The sequence below is a fragment of the Leuresthes tenuis genome, unplaced genomic scaffold (genome assembly GCF_036924035.1).
Source record: "Leuresthes tenuis unplaced genomic scaffold, fLeuTen1.0.hap1 SCAF_21, whole genome shotgun sequence".
Lineage (NCBI taxonomy): Eukaryota > Metazoa > Chordata > Actinopteri > Atheriniformes > Atherinopsidae > Leuresthes > Leuresthes tenuis.
The window spans coordinates 14,764,933-14,784,135 of record NW_027325375.1 but is presented as its reverse complement, the minus strand read 5'-3'; the positions used below and the strand labels follow the sequence as shown (position 1 = coordinate 14,784,135).

General features: G+C 42.5%; 3 non-coding genes across 3 annotated transcripts; 1 reads left to right on the top strand and 2 right to left on the bottom strand.

Annotated features, from left to right (window-relative positions):
* The first annotated feature begins 5,357 nt into the window (after positions 1-5,357).
* LOC140280656 (U5 spliceosomal RNA) lies at positions 5,358-5,471 on the top strand. Its single transcript, XR_011909592.1, has one exon. It is a non-coding gene; the product is annotated as a U5 spliceosomal RNA (small nuclear RNA).
* Positions 5,472-6,308: 837 nt separating this feature from the next.
* On the bottom strand, positions 6,309-6,492 carry LOC140280514 (U2 spliceosomal RNA). The gene has a single exon (XR_011909474.1). It is a non-coding gene; the product is annotated as a U2 spliceosomal RNA (small nuclear RNA).
* A 308-nt stretch (positions 6,493-6,800) lies between these two features.
* LOC140280623 (U5 spliceosomal RNA) lies at positions 6,801-6,914 on the bottom strand. Its single transcript, XR_011909562.1, has one exon. It is a non-coding gene; the product is annotated as a U5 spliceosomal RNA (small nuclear RNA).
* Between the last annotated feature and the right edge of the window lie 12,289 nt (positions 6,915-19,203).

Genomic DNA, 19,203 nt, shown 5'->3' with positions numbered 1-19,203 from the left:
TGATGGTGTATGTTCGGGTATTCAAACCTTTTCTTACCCGCTTTTTCCAAACTATGGTCGGCTATTCACAGCTTCCTCTCCACCATACTTGTATGGTTGGATATTCACACCCACTTGCATCCGAAGACCTCTGCCTCAAATTTTGTTGATATTTAGTCGGACATTCGCACCTTACCCGCTTTTGGCAAACTATGGCCTTCTTGCAGCCAAACACCTCTGATCTCGCTTTTGATGATGTAAGGTTTGGCATTCAGACCTTGCTTCACCTGCTTTTCACCAAATATAGTCGGACATTTACACCTTCTTGCAGCCGAACACTTCCGCTCCACCTTTTAGTGTTCTATCACACCTTTTTTTCACCGAATTTTATACATTATGGTCGGAAATTTTCAACCACTCTCATCCGAAGACCTCTCCTCCCACTTTCTTTAATATATTTGAACTTTAGTCGGACATTCAAACCTTCTTGCAGCTGAACCACCTCCGCTCCCTGTTTTGATCATATATGGCCTGGCAATACTACCTTTTCTTACCCGTTTGTGAGTAATTATGGCTGGACATTCACACCTACTTGCAGCCGAACACAACCTCTCTCGCTTTTGATGATGTATGGACCGGCATTCTTACCTTTTCTAACACATTTTTCAGACATTATGGTCGGAGATTCACACCTACTCACAGCCGAACAACTCCGCTCCTGCATTTGATGATGTATAGTCGGGCATTCTCACCCTTTCTCATCAGCTTTTTGCAAATTATGATCTGACATTCACACCTACTTGCAGTCGAAAAGCACTGCTCCCGCTTTTGATTATGTTTGGTTGGATATTCAAACCTTTTCTTAACTGCTTTTTACATATTTTGGTTGGACGTTCACACCTTCTTGTAGCCGAACACTTCCACTCCTGCTTTTGATGATGTATGGTTGGGCATTCACACCTTTTTTTTGCCCATTTTTTAGGGATTATGGGTGGACATTCACACCTTGCAGCTGAACACCTCCTATCCCACTTATGATCATGTGTGGTTTGATTTTCGAAAAGTTTCTTTCATGTTTTCTAGCAATTATTGATGGACATGTAGACCTTCTTGCAGCTGAACACCTCCGCTCCCGCTTTTGATCATACATTGTCAGGCATTCGCACCTTGTCTTACCCACTTTTTACAAACTTTAGTAGAACAGTCACACCTACTTGCAGCCGAACACAACTTCTCTCGCTTTTGATGATGTATGGACCGGCATTCTTACCTTTTCTAACACATTTTTCAGCAATTATGGTCGGAGATTCACACCTACTCACAGCCGAACAACTCCGCTCCCGCATTTGATGGTGTATAGTCGGGCATTCTCACCCTTTCTCATCAGCTTTTTTCAAATTATGATCTGACATTCACACCTACTTGCAGTCGAACAGCTCTGCTCCCGCTTTTGATTATGTTTGGTTGGATATTCGAACCTTTTCTTAACTGCTTTTTACAAACTTTGGTTGGACGTTCACACCTTCTTGTAGCCGAACACATGCCCTCCTGCTTTTGATGATGTATGGTTGGGCATTCGCACCTTTTTTTTACCCATTTTTCAGGTATTATGGGTGGACATTCACACCTTCTTGCAGCTGAACACCTCCTCTCCCACTTATGATCATGTGTGGTTTGATTTTAGAAACTTTTCTTTCATGTTTTCTAGCAATTATTGATGGACATTTAGACCTTCTTGCAGCTGAACACCACCTCTCCCGATTTTGATGATGTATGGACCGGCATTTTTACCTTTTCTAACACATTTTTCAGCAATTATGGTTGGAGATTCACACCTACTCACAGCCGAACAACTCCGCTACCGCATTTGATGGTGTATAGTCGGGCATTCTCACCCTGTCTCATCAGCTTTTTGCAAATTATGATCTGACATTCACACCTACTTCCAGTCGAACAGCTCTGCTCCCGCTTTTGATTATGTTTGGTTAGATATTCGAACCTTTTCTTAACTGCTTTTTACAAACTTCGGTCGGACGTTCACAATATCTTGCAGCCGAACACCTCCGCTTCCGCTTTTGATGGTGTATATTCGGGCATACGAACCTTTTCTTACCCGCTTTTTACAAACCATGGTCGGACTTTCACACCTTCTCTTAGCTGAACAACTCCGCTCCCTCTTTTGATTGTGTACAGTCGGGTAATTTAACCTTTTCTTACCCGCTTTTTACCATCTATGGTCGGACATTCACACCGTCTTACAGCGGAACACCTCCGCTCCCTCTTTTGATGATGTATGGTTAGGCATTCGCACCTTTTCTTACCCATTTTTCAGTAATTATGGGTAGACATTCACACCTTCTTGCAGCTGAACACCTCCTCTCCCGCTTATGATCATGTGCAGTTTGATATTCTAAAATTTTCTTTCATGTTTTCTTGCAATTATTGATGGACATTCAGACCGTCTTGCAGCTGAACACCTCCGCTCCCACTTTTGATGGTGTATAGTCGGGCTTTCGAGCCTTTTCTTCCCCGATTTTTACAAATTATGGTTGGACATTCAGACCTTCTTGCAGCCGAAAACCTCCACTCCCTCTTTTGATCATACATTGTCGGGCATTCGCACCTTTTCTTACCCGCTTTTTACAAACCATGGTCGGACTTTCACACCTTTTAGTAGCCGAACAACTCCGCTCCCGCTATTGATTGTGTACAGTCGGGTATTTTAACCTTTTCTTACCCGCTTTTTACCAACTATGGTTGGACATTCACACCTTCTTACAGCAGAACACCTCCGCTCCCTGTTTTGATTATGTATGGTTTGACATTCGCACCTTCTCTCACCCGCCTTTTACTATGGTCGGCCATTCACAGCTTCCTCTCCACCATACTTGTATGGTGGGATATTCACACCCACTTGCATCCGAAGACCTCCGCCCCCACTTTTGTTGATATTTAGTCGGTCATTCGCACCTTACCCGCTTTTGGCAAACTATGGCCTTCTTGCAGCCAAACACCTCTGATCTCGCTTTTGATGATGTAAGGTTGGGCATTCAGACCTTGCTTCACCTGCTTTTCACCAAATATAGTCGGACATTCACACCTTCTTGCAGCCGAACACTTCCGCTTTTAGTGTTCTATGAGGCATTCACATATTTTTTTTCACCGTATTTTATAGATTATGGTTGGAAATTCTCACCCACTCTCATCCGAAGACCTCTCCTCCCACTTTTGTTAATATATAGTCGGGCATTCGAACCTTTTCTTTCCCGCTTTTTACAAATTATGGTCGAACATCCACACCTACTTGCAGCTGAATACTTCCGCTCCACCTTTTAGGTATGTATGGTTGGCATTTGCACCTCTTTTTATACTGATTGCTGAAGATTAAGTTGTTCTTTCTCAAACTACAAATTTTTTTTGATTGTTGAAACTTGATTTGAAGTGGATAAATAAGGAGGACAAACAGTTTTAAGTCAGGCTGATAGAAGGAATTAATTTTATGGCAAAATCTGTATTTCGTCATATGTCGAGAGATGCTTATTGCTGAAGAAGTTCTTTCTCATTCTACAAAGTACAACGTTGTTTATCGTTGAAACTTGATTAGACATGAATAAATATGAATGACAAAGCAGTCTTAACTTGGTTTGAGTTAATGAATTCGTTTTATAGGAGAATCCGAATTCGTGCATAACTCATAAAATAGAGCTTATTTTCGGATTCCTGAAGAATGAGTCTGGTTCTTTCTCATAATACAAAGTTTGTTGTTTATTGTTGAAACTTCATCAGAAGTGAAGAAATAAATGAATGCCTATCAACAAATATGGGATCTAAACTCTAGTGCTTCCTCTAAAATAATTTCCTTTCTCAATTTAGAAATGTGTGTGTGTAAGTCACAACACCCGTGACACCAAAACGGCTTTCTTTTCTCTACACTCTGCACTATGAGCACACACACCAAATCAGAAAGGCTTTTTTCTCTCTTTTCTACATTATGGACTGTGGGGACACAAAACCGCTCTCTCTTTTTTTTTTTTTTATCGTGTGCCAGGGCGTTGTCTCACGTATTAGATTATGCTTAAGATACGAATGGGTTTATCAGTCACATCAGAATCCATACATACTGATCCTCCCGTAATAAAATGGTCGGATCTTATCAAACACACTTTGTTTCTTGTGACAATCAAGTCAGCGAAACAGCGTATACACGTCAAGACACTGAATCAAGTTTGCCACAAGAACTCATAAGTTTGGCAGTATTGCTCTGCCGTCAGCAATCATACACCCATTTTATTTTCGTGAGACATGTGCAAGCACCTGTTCATCTACTGTTCTATCACTATGAATTAGTGATCTATTATCAATAAGGATACTTCTACAACTACTATCAAAGTATGTCCGGACTTCTTATGTTGTCAGTTGCTATATATGAATAAGTGGGTAGCTACTGACAAGCATTAAGCATGTCACACAGCCCAAACATATAACATTTCAGGACACACCACACAGTTAACAACCACAGTGAAGCGTGTCAAAGCCCAAACATGTAACATTCAACAGGACACTTACACAACACATTCAAATCAAACAGTCAGACAACATACAAGAACATATACCCCAGCCGGCATTGCTCCCTGCCTATTTTCGTACAGCACACTATGTGTGCGCACACCTTTATTCACAAACTCTTCAACTTATACTCTTTTACCGAAGCTGCTACAGCTCGATTGGCCGAATACCCTTTGATCCTATTTCGGTGAATTTGACATCTGCCTTACATATAACAGATTAGCGGTTTAGCAGTTTTAATTTAGTTTGAGTGAAGGAATTCATTTTATAGCAAAATCCGAAATCGTGAAGAACTCATGAAAGTAAACTTATTCTCGGATTCCTGAAACTTTAGATTTGCTCTTTCTTTTACTGCAAAGTACAACGTTGTTTTTTTTGTTTAAATCTTTCTAGACATGGTAAATATTAAGGACAAAGCAGTTTTAACATAGTTTGAGTGAAGGAATTCATTTTATAGATAAAATCCCAAGAGTCTGCTGAGAAAAGAGAGTGAATGCGAGGTAGACTTTAACACGGCTATGGGAGCGAGCCGAGTGTGGGCTAACCGGGAGAATTGCTTGAAAGAAACGCGACACCGAATGAGCGATCAGAACAAAGCCTCAATACGGGATTCTCGTGGTGTTTTTGTTGCTGCCTTGTCTTTTGCACAGAGTAAAAGACAAGGCAGCCATCGAATAGGGCCCGATTGTTCCTAGTTGGTCAGCCGAGGAGCAAGGGGGGGGGAGCAAGCGTCTCAACCAAGCAAAGCTCACCATGGGGAAGGTGGCTATGCCAACTAGCCTGATGCCCTGCTCCCGCAGTGACGGATAATCGTACTCTGGTTTCTCTTCATAACGTACAAGTCTTTCGCCTTTTACTAAAGATTTCTGTGGAGAGCAGCACTAATGAGTTGTTTCTATTTTTGGCAGGCTTTACCTTTGCGGGTGAAGCCCTTTCTGTCTGTGCAAAAGAAATCTTCTTACTGTGCAGAGTGACTTCTCTGAGTAGAGTCGCCTTACTTGTTGCGACTGTGCCGATGTTCGAAGCTGGAGTGCAAAGTTGTTGCTTGAATGGTGCTTGCTGGAGCGTGCGGGAGTGCAAAGTTATACCATTTAAAAGGGCTGAAGAGTGCTCAGTGCAGCGGGTGGGCGACACTCTGGCCACCTTGAAAACCGAGGTTACATCCACTACCAGGGGCAGCCCAAGTTCTGCCGCAAGTGTGGTGAGCATGGGCACCTGGTTGAGGCTTGTACCAAGGTGTTATGTGGGAAGTGCAGAGAAATTGGGCAAACTTTTGGAGAGTGTCCAAATGGCAGGAAATGTAATCTCTGTGGAGAATTAAATCACCTCTTCAGAGATTGCCCTAAATCTTTTGCCAACAAATTAAAGACGGTAAAGCCACAGTCAAGCCAACAAAGAGAAGGAGACAACTCAGGGAGACAACTCACCGACAGCCTCGTACTGATTCGAGACATCTTTGATTACGCTAGAGACAGAAACACCCGGCTTGTCATCTTAAATTTAGACTTTGAAAAAGCATTTGATCGGGTCTCGCATCAATATCTCTTTCAGGTGTTGCAGCCATCGAAAAGGGCCCGATTGTTCCTACTTGGTGAGCTTTGCTTGGTTGAGACGCCGGTTAACCGGACTCGGCTCGCTCCCAGAGCCGTGTTAAAGTCCACTTCGCATTCACTCTCTTTTCTCAGCAGATTAAAAGAAAGTTTCATCTTGGGCTCCCTGAAACTTCCATCCTGCACCGCTGTTTGCTTTTTCACAAGAGCAGAGGAGAGCGCACCGTTCCCAGCGGCACTGCAGTACCGGGTCGAGGCTTGGAGTGAACGGAGCAAGCTTCTTTTTCAACTCCTATTCTTAAAAATCCATTTAATATGTTGTCCTCGTATAGAGGACATATTAAACTGATAAGAACAGATACTACACTTGATCTTAGCCAAAAGGCCGAGAAGCGATAACTGTCCACTGTTTCAGGTCCGAGGGCCCTTGATGGCACAATGCGCACTTGTAGCAGTGTTCTTTTTATGGCCATAGGTGGCCAGAGTGTCACGTTGCACCTCCGCCCACCCGCTGCACTGAGCACTCTTCAGCCCTTTTAAATGGTATAACTTTGCACTCCCGCATGCTCCAGCAAGCACCATTCAAGCAACAACTTTGCACTCCAGCTTCGAACATCGGCACAGTCGCAACAAGTAAGGCGACTCTACTCAGAGAAGTCACTCTGCAAAGTAGCAAGATTTCTTTTGCACAGACAGAAAGGGCTTCACCCGCAAAGGTAAAGCCTGCCAATAATAGAAACAACTCATTAGTGCTGCTCTCCACGGAAGTCTTTAGTAAAAGGCGAAAGACTTGTATGTTATGAAGAGAAACCAGAGTACGATTATCCGTCACTGCGGGAGCAGGGCATCAGGCTAGTTGGTATAGCCACCTTCCCCATGGTGAGCTTTGCTTGGTTGAGACGCTTGCCCCCCCCCCCCCTTGCTCCTCGGCTGACCAAGTAGGAACAATCGGGCCCTATTCGATGGCTGCCTTGTCTTTTACTCTATGCAAAAGACAAGGCAGCAACAAAAACACCACGAGAATCCCGTATTGAGGCTTTGTTCTGATCGCTCATTCGGTGTCGCGTTTCTTTCAAGCAATTCTCCCGGTTAGCCGACACTCGGCTCGCTCCCATAGCCGTGTTAAAGTCTACTTCGCATTCACTCTCTTTTCTCTGCAGACTCTTGGGATTTTATCTATAAAATGAATTCCTTCACTCAAACTATGTTAAAACTGCTTTGTCGTTCATATTTACCATGTCTAGAAAGATTTAAACAAAAAAAACAACGTTGTACTTTGCAGTAAAAGAAAGAGCAAATCTAAAGTTTCAGGAATCCGAGAATAAGCTTACTTTCATGAGTGCTTCACGATTTCGGATTTTGCTATAAAATGAATTCCTTCACTCAAACTAAAGTAAAACTGCTAAACCGCTAATCTGTTACATGTAAGGCAGATGTCAAATTCACCGAAATAGGATCTAAGGGTATTCAGCCAATTGAGCTGTAGCAGCTTCGGTAAAAGAGTATAAGTTGAAGAGTTTGTGAATAAAGGTGTGCGCACACATAGTGAGCTGTAGGAAAATAGGCAGGGAGCAATGCCGGCTGGGGTATATGTTCTTGTATGTTGTCTGACTGTTTGATTTGAATGTGTTGTGTAAGTGTCCTGTTGAATGTTTGGGCTTTGACACTTCACTGTGGTTGTTAACTGTGTGGTGTGTCCTGAAATGTTATATGTTTGGGCTGTGTGACATGCTTAATGCTTGTCAGTAGCTACCCACTTATTCATATATAGCAACTGACAACATAAGAAGTCTGGACATACTTTGATAGTAGTTGTAGAAGTATCCTTATTGATAATAGATAAACTAATTCATAGTGATAGAACAGTAGATGAACAGGTGCCTGCACGTCTCACGAAAATAAAATGGGTGTATGATTGCTGACGGCAGATCAATACTGCCAAACTTATGAGTTCTTGTGGCAAACTTGATTCAGTGTCTTGACGTGTATACGCTGTTTCGCTGACTTGATTGTCACAAGAAACAAAGTGTGTTTGATAAGATCCGACCATTTTATTACGGGAGGATCAGTATGTATGGATTCTGATGTGACTGATAAACCCATTTGTATCTTAAGCATAATCTAATACGTGAGACAACGCCCTGGCACACAATCAAAAAAAAAAAGAGAGAGCGGTTTTGTGTCCCCACAGTCCATAATGTAGAAAAGAGAGAAAAAAGCCTTTCTGATTTTGTGTGTGTGCTCATAGTGCAGAGTGTAGAGAAAAGAGAGAAAAGAAAGCCGTTTTGGTGTCACGGGTGTTGTGACTTACACACACACATTTCTGAATTGAGAAAAGAAATTATTTTAGAGGAAGTAGTAGAGTTTAGATCCCACATTTGTTGATAGGCATTCATTTATTTCTTCACTTCTGATGAAGTTTCAACAATAAACAACAAACTTTGTATTATGAGAAAGAACCAGACTCATTCTTCAGGAATCCGAAAATAAGTACGAATTCGGATTCTCCTATAAAACGAATTAATTAACTCAAACCAAGTTAAGACTGCTTTGTCCTTCATATTTATTCATGTCTAATCAAGTTTCAACGATAAACAACGTTGTACTTTGTAGAATGAGAAAGAACTTCTTCAGCAATAAGCATCTCTCGACATATGACGAAATACAGATTTTGCTATAAAATTAATTTCTTCTATCAGCGTGACTTAAAACTGTTTGTCCTCCTTATTTATCCACTTCAAATCAAGTTTCAACAATTAAAAAAAATTGTAGTTTGAGAAAGAACAACTTAATCTTCAGCAATCAGTATAAAAAGAGGGTAACAAAAGGTGCAAATGCCAACCATACATCACTAAAAGGTGGAGCGGAAGTATTCAGCTGCAAGTAGGTGTGAATGTTCGACCATAATTTGTAAAAAGTGGGTAAGAAAAGGTTCGAATGCCCGACTAAATATGAACAAAAGCGGGAGGAGAGGTCTTCGGATGAGAGTGGGTGAGAATTTCCTACCATACAAGTATGGTGGAGAGGAAGGTGTGATTGGCCGACAATAGTAAAAAGCAGGTGAGAAAAGGTGCGAATGTCAAAACATACATGATCAAAACAGGGAGCGGAGGTGTTTGGCTGCGACAAGGTGTGAATGTCCACCCATAATTAATGAAAAACGGGCAACAAGTAGGTTCGAATGCCCAACCATACATCATCAAAAGCAGGAGTGGATGTGTTCGGCTTCAAGAAGGTATGAATGTCCATCAATAATTGCTATAAAACATGAAAGAAAATTTTCGAATATCAAACCGCACATAATCATAAGCGGGAGAGGAGGTGTTCCGCTGCAAGAAGGTGTGAATATCCACCCATAATTACTGAAAAATGGGTAAGAAAAGGTGCGAATGCCCAACCATACATCATCAAAAGCAGGAGTGGATGTGTTCGGCTACAAGAAGGTTTGAATGTCCGACCATAGTTTGTAAAAAGCGGGTAAGAACAGGTTTGTATGCCCGACTGTACACAATCAAAAGAGGGAGCGGAGTTGTTCAGCTACAAGAAGGTGTGAAAGTCCGACCATGGTTTGTAAAAAGCGGGTAAGAACAGGTTCGTATGCCCGAATATACACCATCAAATGCGGGAGCGGGGGTGTTCGGCTGTGAGTAGGTGTGAATCTCCAACCATAATTGCTGAAAAATGTGTTAGAAAAGGTAAGAATGCCGGTCCATACATCATCAAAAGCGGGAGAGGTGGTGTTCGGCTGCAAGTAGGTGTGAATGTCCAGCCATAATTACTCACAAATGGGTAAGAAAAGGTAGTATTGCCAGACCATACATGATCAAAACAGGGAGCGGAGGTGGTTAAGCTGCAAGAAGGTGTTAATGTCCGACTAAAGTTTGTAAAAAGCGGGTAAGAAAAGGTGCGAATGCCCGACAATGTATGATCAAAAGAGGGAGCGGAGGTTTTCGGCTGAAAGAAGGTCTGAATGTCCAACCATAATTTGTAAAAACCGGGGAAGAAAAGGCTCGAAAGCCCGACTATACACCATCAAAAGCTGGAGCGGAGGTGTTCAGCTGCAAGAAGGTCTGAATGTCCATCAATAATTGCTAGAAAACATGAAAGAGAATTTTCGAATATCAAACCGCACATGATAATAAGCGGGAGAGGAGGTGTTCAGCTGCAAGAACGTGTGAATGTCCACCCATAATTACTGAAAAATGGGTAAGAAAAGGTGCGAATTCCCAACCATACATCATCAAATGCACGAGTGGATGTGTTCGGCTACAAGAAGGTTTGAATGTCTGACCATAGTTTGTAAAAAGCGGGTAAGAAAAGGTTCGAATGCCCAAACATACACCATCAAAAGAGGGAGCGGAGGTGTTCCGCTGTAAGAAGGTGTGAATGTCCGACCATAGTTGGTAAAAAGCGGGTAAGAAAAGGTTAAAATACCCGACTGTACACAATCAATAGCGGGAGCGGAGTTGTTCGGCTACTAAAAGGTGTGAAAGTCCGACCCTGGTTTTAAAAAGCGGGTAAGAAAAGGTTCGAATGCCCGAACATACACCATCAAAAGAGGTAGCGGAGGTGTTCCGCTGTAAGACGGTGTGAATGTCCGATCATAGTTGGTAAAAAGCGGGTAAGAAAAGGTTAAAATACCCGACTGTACACAATCAAAAGAGGGAGCGGAGTTGTTCAGCTAAGAGAAGGTGTGAAAGTCCGACCATGGTTTGTAAAAAGCGGGTAAGAAAAGGTTCGTATGCCCGAATATACACTATCAAAACCGGAAGCGTAGGTGTTCGGCTGCAAGAAGGTGTGAACGTCCGACCAAAGTTTGTGAAAAAGCAGTTAAGAAAAGGTTCGAATATCTAACCAAACATAATAAAAAGCGGGAGCAGAGCTGTTCGACTGCAAGTAGGTGTGAATGTCCATTAATAATTGCTTTAAAACATGAAAGAAAATTTTCGAATATCAAACCTTACATGATCATTAGCGGGAGAGGAGGTGTTCAGCTGCAAGAAGATGTGAATATCCACCCATAATTACTGAAAAATGGGTAGGAAAAGATGCGAATGTCCAACCATAAATCATCAAAAGCAGGAGTGGAGTTGTTCAGCTACAAGAAGGTATGAAAGTCCAACCATGGTTTGTAAAAAGCGGGTAAGAGAAGGTTCGAATACCCGAATATATACCATCAAAAGCGGAAGCGGGGGTGTTCGGCTGCAAGAAGGTGTGAACGTCCGACCAAAGTTTGTAAAAAGCAGTTAAGAAAAGGTTTGAATATCCAACCGAACATAATCAAAAGCGGGAGCAGAGCTGTTCGACTGCAAGTAGGTGTGAATGTCAGATCATAATTGCTGAAAAATGTGATAGAAAAGACTTGAATGCCGGACAATACATCATCAAAAGCGGGAGAGGTGGTTTTTCGGCTGCAAGTAGGTGTGAATGTCCAGCCATAATTACTCACAAACGGGGGAAGAAAAGGTAGTATTTCCAGACCACACATGATCAAAACAGGGAATGGAGGTGGTTCAGCTGCAAGGTGTGAATGTCTGACTAAAGTTTGTAAAAACCGTGTAAGACAAGGGGCGAATGCCCGACAATGTATGATCAAAAGAGGGAGCGGAGGTTTTCGGCTGCAAGGTCTGAATGTCCAACCATAATTTGTAAAAATCGGGGAAGAAAAGGCTCGAAAGCCCGACTATACACCATCAAAAGCGGGAGCAGAGGTGTTCAGGTGCAAGAAGGTCTGAATGTCCGACCAATAATTACTGAAAAATGGGTAAGAAAAGGTGCGAATGCCAAATCATACATCATCAAAAGCAGGAGCGGATGTGTTCGGCTACAAGAAGGTTTGAATGTTCAACCATAGTAAGTAATAGGTGGGTAAGAAAAGGCTCGAATGCCCGACTATACACCATCAAAAGCGGAAGCGGAGGTGTTCGGCTGCAAGACGGTGTGAACGTCCAACCAAAGTTTGTAAAAAGCATTAAGAAAATGTTCGAATATCCAACCAAACATAATCAAAAGCGGGAGCAGAGCTGTTCGACTTCGAGTAGGTGTGAATGTCAGAGAATAATTTGCAAAAAGCTGATGAGAAAGGGTGAGAAATCCCGACTATACACCATCAAATGCGGTAGCGGAGTTGTTCGGCTGTGAGTAGGTGTGATTCTCCAACCATAATTGCTGAAAAATGTGTTAGAAAAGGTAAGAATGCCGGTCCATACATCATCAAAAGCGGGAGAGGTGGTGTTCGGCTGTAAGTAGGTGTGAATGTCCATTAATAATTGCTTTAAAACATGAAAGAAAATTTTCGAATATCAAACCTTACATGATCATTAGCGGGAGAGGAGGTGTTCAGCTGCAAGAAGATGTGAATATCCACCCATAATTACTGAAAAATGGGTAGGAAAAGATGCGAATGTCCAACCATAAATCATCAAAAGCAGGAGTGGAGTTGTTCAGCTACAAGAAGGTATGAAAGTCCAACCATGGTTTGTAAAAAGCGGGTAAGAGAAGGTTCGAATACCCGAATATATACCATCAAAAGCGGAAGCGGGGGTGTTCGGCTGCAAGAAGGTGTGAACGTCCGACCAAAGTTTGTAAAAAGCAGTTAAGAAAAGGTTTGAATATCCAACCGAACATAATCAAAAGCGGGAGCAGAGCTGTTCGACTGCAAGTAGGTGTGAATGTCAGATCATAATTGCTGAAAAATGTGATAGAAAAGACTAGAATGCCGGACAATACATCATCAAAAGCGGGAGAGGTGGTTTTTCGGCTGCAAGTAGGTGTGAATGTCCAGCCATAATTACTCACAAACGGGGGAAGAAAAGGTAGTATTTCCAGACCACACATGATCAAAACAGGGAATGGAGGTGGTTCAGCTGCAAGGTGTGAATGTCTGACTAAAGTTTGTAAAAACCGTGTAAGACAAGGGGCGAATGCCCGACAATGTATGATCAAAAGAGGGAGCGGAGGTTTTCGGCTGCAAGGTCTGAATGTCCAACCATAATTTGTAAAAATCGGGGAAGAAAAGGCTCGAAAGCCCGACTATACACCATCAAAAGCGGGAGCAGAGGTGTTCAGGTGCAAGAAGGTCTGAATGTCCGACCAATAATTACTGAAAAATGGGTAAGAAAAGGTGCGAATGCCAAATCATACATCATCAAAAGCAGGAGTGGATGTGTTCGGCTACAAGAAGGTTTGAATGTTCAACCATAGTAAGTAATAGGTGGGTAAGAAAAGGCTCGAATGCCCGACTATACACCATCAAAAGCGGAAGCGGAGGTGTTCGGCTGCAAGACGGTGTGAACGTCCAACCAAAGTTTGTAAAAAGCATTAAGAAAATGTTCGAATATCCAACCAAACATAATCAAAAGCGGGAGCAGAGCTGTTCGACTTCGAGTAGGTGTGAATATCAGATCATAATTTGCAAAAAGCTGATGAGAAAGGGTGAGAATGCCCGACTATACACTATCAAATGTGGGAGCGGAGGTGTTCGTCTGTGAGTAGGTGTGAATGTCCGACCATAATTGCTGAAAAATGTGTTAGAAAAGGTAAAAATGCCGGACCATATATCATCAAAAGCGGGAGAGGTTGTGTTCGGCTGCAAGAAGGTGTGAATGTCCAGCCATAATTACTCACAAACGGGTAAGAAAAGGTACTATTGCCCGACAATGTATGATCAAAAGAGGGAGTGGAGGTTTTCGGCTGCAAGAAGGTCTGAATATCCAACCATAATTTGTAAAAACCGGGGAAGAAAAGGCTCAAAAGCCCGACTATACACCATCAAAAGTGGGAGCGGAGGTGTTCAGCTGCAAGACGGTCTGAATGTCCATCAATAATTGCTACAAAACATGAAAGAAAATTTTCGAATATCAAACCGCACATGATCATAAGCGGGAGAGGAGGTGTTCAGCTGCAAGAAGGTGTGAATGTCTACCCATAATTACTGAAAAATGGGTAAGAAAAGGTGCGAATGCCTAACCATACATCATCAAAAGAGGGAGCGGAGGTGTTCCGCTGTAAGACGGTGTGAATGTCCGACCATAGATGGTAAAAAGCGGGTAAGAAAAGGTTAAATTACCCGACTGTACCCAATCAAAAGAGGGAGCGGAGTTGTTCAGCTAAGAGAAGGTGTGAAAGTCCGACCTTGGTTTGTAAAAAGCGGGTAAGAAAAGGTTCGTATGACCGAATATACACCATCAAAAGCGGAAGCGGAGGTGTTCGGCTGCAAGATATTGTGAACGTCCGACCAAAGTTTGTAAAAAGCAGTTAAGAAAAGGTTAGAATATCTAACCAAACATAATCAAAAGCGGGAGCAGAGCTGTTCGACTGCAAGTAGGTGTGAATGTCAGATCATAATTTGCAAAAAGCTGATGAGAAAGGGTGAGAATGCCCGACTATACACCATCAAATGCGGTAGCGGAGTTGTTCGGCTGTGAGTAGGTGTGAATCTCCAACCATAATTGCTGAAAAATGTGTTAGAAAAGGTAAAAATGCCGGTCCATACATAATCAAAATCGGGAGAGGTGGTGTTCAGCTGCAAGAAGGTCTAAATGTCCATCAATAATTGCTAGAAAACATGAAAGAAAATTTTCGAAAATCAAACCACACATGATCATAAGTGGGAGAGGAGGTGTTCAGCTGCAAGAAGGTGTGAATGTCCACCCATAATACCTGAAAAATGGGTAAAAAAAAAGGTGCGAATGCCCAACCATACATCATCAAAAGCAGGAGTGCATGTGTTCGGCTACATGAAGGTGTGAACGTCCAACCAAAGTTTGTAAAAAGCAGTTAAGAAAAGGTTCGAATATCCAACCATACATAATCAAAAGCGGGAGCAGAGCTGTTGGACTGCAAGTAGGTGTGAATGTCAGATCATAATTTGCAAAATGCTGATGAGAAAGGGTGAGAATGCCCGACTATACACCATCAAATGCGGTAGCGGAGTTGTTCGGCTGTGAGTAGGTGTGAATCTCCAACCATAATTGCTGAAAAATGTGTTAGAAAAGGTAAAAATGCCGGTCCATACATAATCAAAATCGGGAGAGGTGGTGTTCAGCTGCAAGAAGGTCTAAATGTCCATCAATAATTGCTAGAAAACATGAAAGAAAATTTTCAAAAATCAAACCACACATGATCATAAGTGGGGGAGGAGGTGTTCAGCTGCAAGAAGGTGTGAATGTCCACCCATAATACCTGAAAAATGGGTAAAAAAAAGGTGCGAATGCCCAACCATACATCATCAAAAGCAGGAGTGCATGTGTTCGGCTACAAGAAGGTGTGAACGTCCAACCAAAGTTTGTAAAAAGCAGTTAAGAAAAGGTTCGAATATCCAACCATACATAATCAAAAGCGGGAGCAGAGCTGTTCGAATGCAAGTAGGTGTGAATGTCAGATCATAATTTGCAAAAAGCTGATGAGAAAGGGTGAGAATGCCCGACTATACACCATCAAATGCGGTAGCGGAGTTGTTCGGCTGTGAGTAGGTGTGAATCTCCAACCATAATTGCTGAAAAATGTGTTAGAAAAGGTAAAAATGCCGGTCCATACATAATCAAAATCGGGAGAGGTGGTGTTCAGCTGCAAGAAGGTCTAAATGTCCATCAATAATTGCTAGAAAACATGAAAGAAAATTTTCGAAAATCAAACCACACATGATCATAAGTGGGAGAGGAGGTGTTCAGCTGCAAGAAGGTGTGAATGTCCACCCATAATACCTGAAAAATGGGTAAAAAAAAGGTGCGAATGCCTAACCATACATCATCAAAAGAGGGAGCGGAGGTGTTCCGCTGTAAGACGGTGTGAATGTCCGACCATAGATGGTAAAAAGCGGGTAAGAAAAGGTTAAATTACCCGACTGTACCCAATCAAAAGAGGGAGCGGAGTTGTTCAGCTAAGAGAAGGTGTGAAAGTCCGACCTTGGTTTGTAAAAAGCGGGTAAGAAAAGGTTCGTATGACCGAATATACACCATCAAAAGCGGAAGCGGAGGTGTTCGGCTGCAAGATATTGTGAACGTCCGACCAAAGTTTGTAAAAAGCAGTTAAGAAAAGGTTAGAATATCTAACCAAACATAATCAAAAGCGGGAGCAGAGCTGTTCGACTGCAAGTAGGTGTGAATGTCAGATCATAATTTGCAAAAAGCTGATGAGAAAGGGTGAGAATGCCCGACTATACACCATCAAATGCGGTAGCGGAGTTGTTCGGCTGTGAGTAGGTGTGAATCTCCAACCATAATTGCTGAAAAATGTGTTAGAAAAGGTAAAAATGCCGGTCCATACATAATCAAAATCGGGAGAGGTGGTGTTCAGCTGCAAGAAGGTCTAAATGTCCATCAATAATTGCTAGAAAACATGAAAGAAAATTTTCGAAAATCAAACCACACATGATCATAAGTGGGAGAGGAGGTGTTCAGCTGCAAGAAGGTGTGAATGTCCACCCATAATACCTGAAAAATGGGTAAAAAAAAAGGTGCGAATGCCCAACCATACATCATCAAAAGCAGGAGTGCATGTGTTCGGCTACATGAAGGTGTGAACGTCCAACCAAAGTTTGTAAAAAGCAGTTAAGAAAAGGTTCGAATATCCAACCATACATAATCAAAAGCGGGAGCAGAGCTGTTGGACTGCAAGTAGGTGTGAATGTCAGATCATAATTTGCAAAATGCTGATGAGAAAGGGTGAGAATGCCCGACTATACACCATCAAATGCGGTAGCGGAGTTGTTCGGCTGTGAGTAGGTGTGAATCTCCAACCATAATTGCTGAAAAATGTGTTAGAAAAGGTAAAAATGCCGGTCCATACATAATCAAAATCGGGAGAGGTGGTGTTCAGCTGCAAGAAGGTCTAAATGTCCATCAATAATTGCTAGAAAACATGAAAGAAAATTTTCGAAAATCAAACCACACATGATCATAAGTGGGGGAGGAGGTGTTCAGCTGCAAGAAGGTGTGAATGTCCACCCATAATACCTGAAAAATGGGAAAAAAAAAGGTGCGAATGCCCAACCATACATCATCAAAAGCAGGAGTGCATGTGTTCGGCTACAAGAAGGTGTGAACGTCCAACCAAAGTTTTTAAAAAGCAGTTAAGAAAAGGTTCGAATATCCAACCATACATAATCAAAAGCGGGAGCAGAGCTGTTCGACTGCAAGTAGGTGTGAATGTCAGATCATAATTTGCAAAAAGCTGATGAGAAAGGGTGAGAATGCCCGACTATACACCATCAAATGCGGTAGCGGAGTTGTTCGGCTGTGAGTAGGTGTGAATCTCCAACCATAATTGCTGAAAAATGTGTTAGAAAAGGTAAAAATGCCGGTCCATACATAATCAAAATCGGGAGAGGTGGTGTTCAGCTGCAAGAAGGTCTAAATGTCCATCAATAATTGCTAGAAAACATGAAAGAAAATTTTCGAAAATCAAACCACACATGATCATAAGTGGGAGAGGAGGTGTTCAGCTGCAAGAAGGTGTGAATGTCCACCCATAATACCTGAAAAATGGGTAATAAAAAGGTGCGAATGCCCAACCATACATCATCAAAAGCAGGAGTGCATGTGTTCGGCTACAAGAAGGTGTGAACGTCCAACCAAAGTTTGTAAAAAGCAGTTAAGAAAAGGTTCGAATATCCAACCATACATAATCAAAAGCGGGAGCAGAGCTGTTCGACTGCAAGTAGGTGTGAATGTCAGATCATAATTTGCAAAAAGCTGATGAGAAAGGGTGAGAATGCCCGACTATACACCTTCAAATGCGGGAGCGGAGTTGTTCGGCTGTGAGTAGGTGTGAATCTCCGACCATAATTGCTGAAAAATGTGTTAGAAAAGGTAAGAATGCCGGTCCATACATCATCAAAAGCGAGAGGGGTTGTGTTCGGCTGCAAGTAGGTGTGAATGTCCAGCCATAATTACTCACAAACGGGTAAGAAAAGGTAGTATTGCCAGACCATATATGATCAAAACAGGGAGCGGAGGTGGTTCAGCTGCAAGAAGGTTTGAATGTCCGACTAAAGTTCAAATATATTAACAAAAGCGGGAGGAGAGGTCTTCGGATGAGAGTGGTTGAAAATTTCCAACCATAATGTATAAAATGCGGTGAAAAAAAGGTGTGATAGAACACTAAAAGGTGGAGCGGAAGTGTTCGGCTGCAAGAAGGTGTGAATGTCCGACTATATTTGGTGAAAAGCAGGTGAAGCAAGGTCTGAATGCCCAACCTTACATCATCAAAAGCGAGATCAGAGGTGTTTGGCTGCAAGAAGGCCATAGTTTGCCTAAAGCGGGTAAGGTGCGAATGTCCGACTAAATATCAACAAAATTTGGGGCGGAGGTCTTCGGATGCAAGTGGGTGTGAATGTCCGACTATATTTGGTGAAAAGCAGGTGAAGCAAGGTCTGAATGCCCAACCTTACATCATCAAAAGCGAGATCAGAGGTGTTTGGCTGCAAGAAGGCCATAGTTTGCCAAAGCGGGTAAGGTGCGAATGAACGACTAAATATCAACAAAAGTGAGGGCGGAGGTCTTCGGATGCAGGTGGGTGTGAATATCCCACCATACAAGTATGGTGGAGAGGAAGCTGTGAATGGCCGACCATAGTAAAAGGCGGGTGAGAGAAGGTGCGAATGTCAAACCATACATAATCAAAACAGGGAGCGGAGGTGTTCTGCTGTAAGAAGGTGTGAATGTCCAACCATAGTTGGTAAAAAGCGGGTAAGAAAAGGTTAAAATACCCGACTGTACACACTCAATAGCGGGAGCGGAGTTGTTCGGCTACTAAAAGGTGTGAAAGTCCGACCATGGTTTGTAAAAAGCGGGTAAGAAAGGGTGCGAATGCCCGACAATGTATGATCAAAAGAGGGAGTGGAGGTTTTCGGCTGCAAGAAGGTCTGAATGTCCAACCATAATTTGTAAAAACCGGGGAAGAAAAGGCTCGAAAGCCCGACTATACACCATCAAAAGTGGGAGCGGAGTTGTTCGGCTGTGAGTAGGTGTGAATCTCCGACCATAATTGCTGAAAAATGTGTTAGAAAAGGTAAGAATGCCGGTCCATACATCATCAAAAGCGAGAGAGGTTGTGTTCGGCTGCAAGTAGGTGTGACTGTTCGACTAAAGTTTGTAAAAAGTGGGTA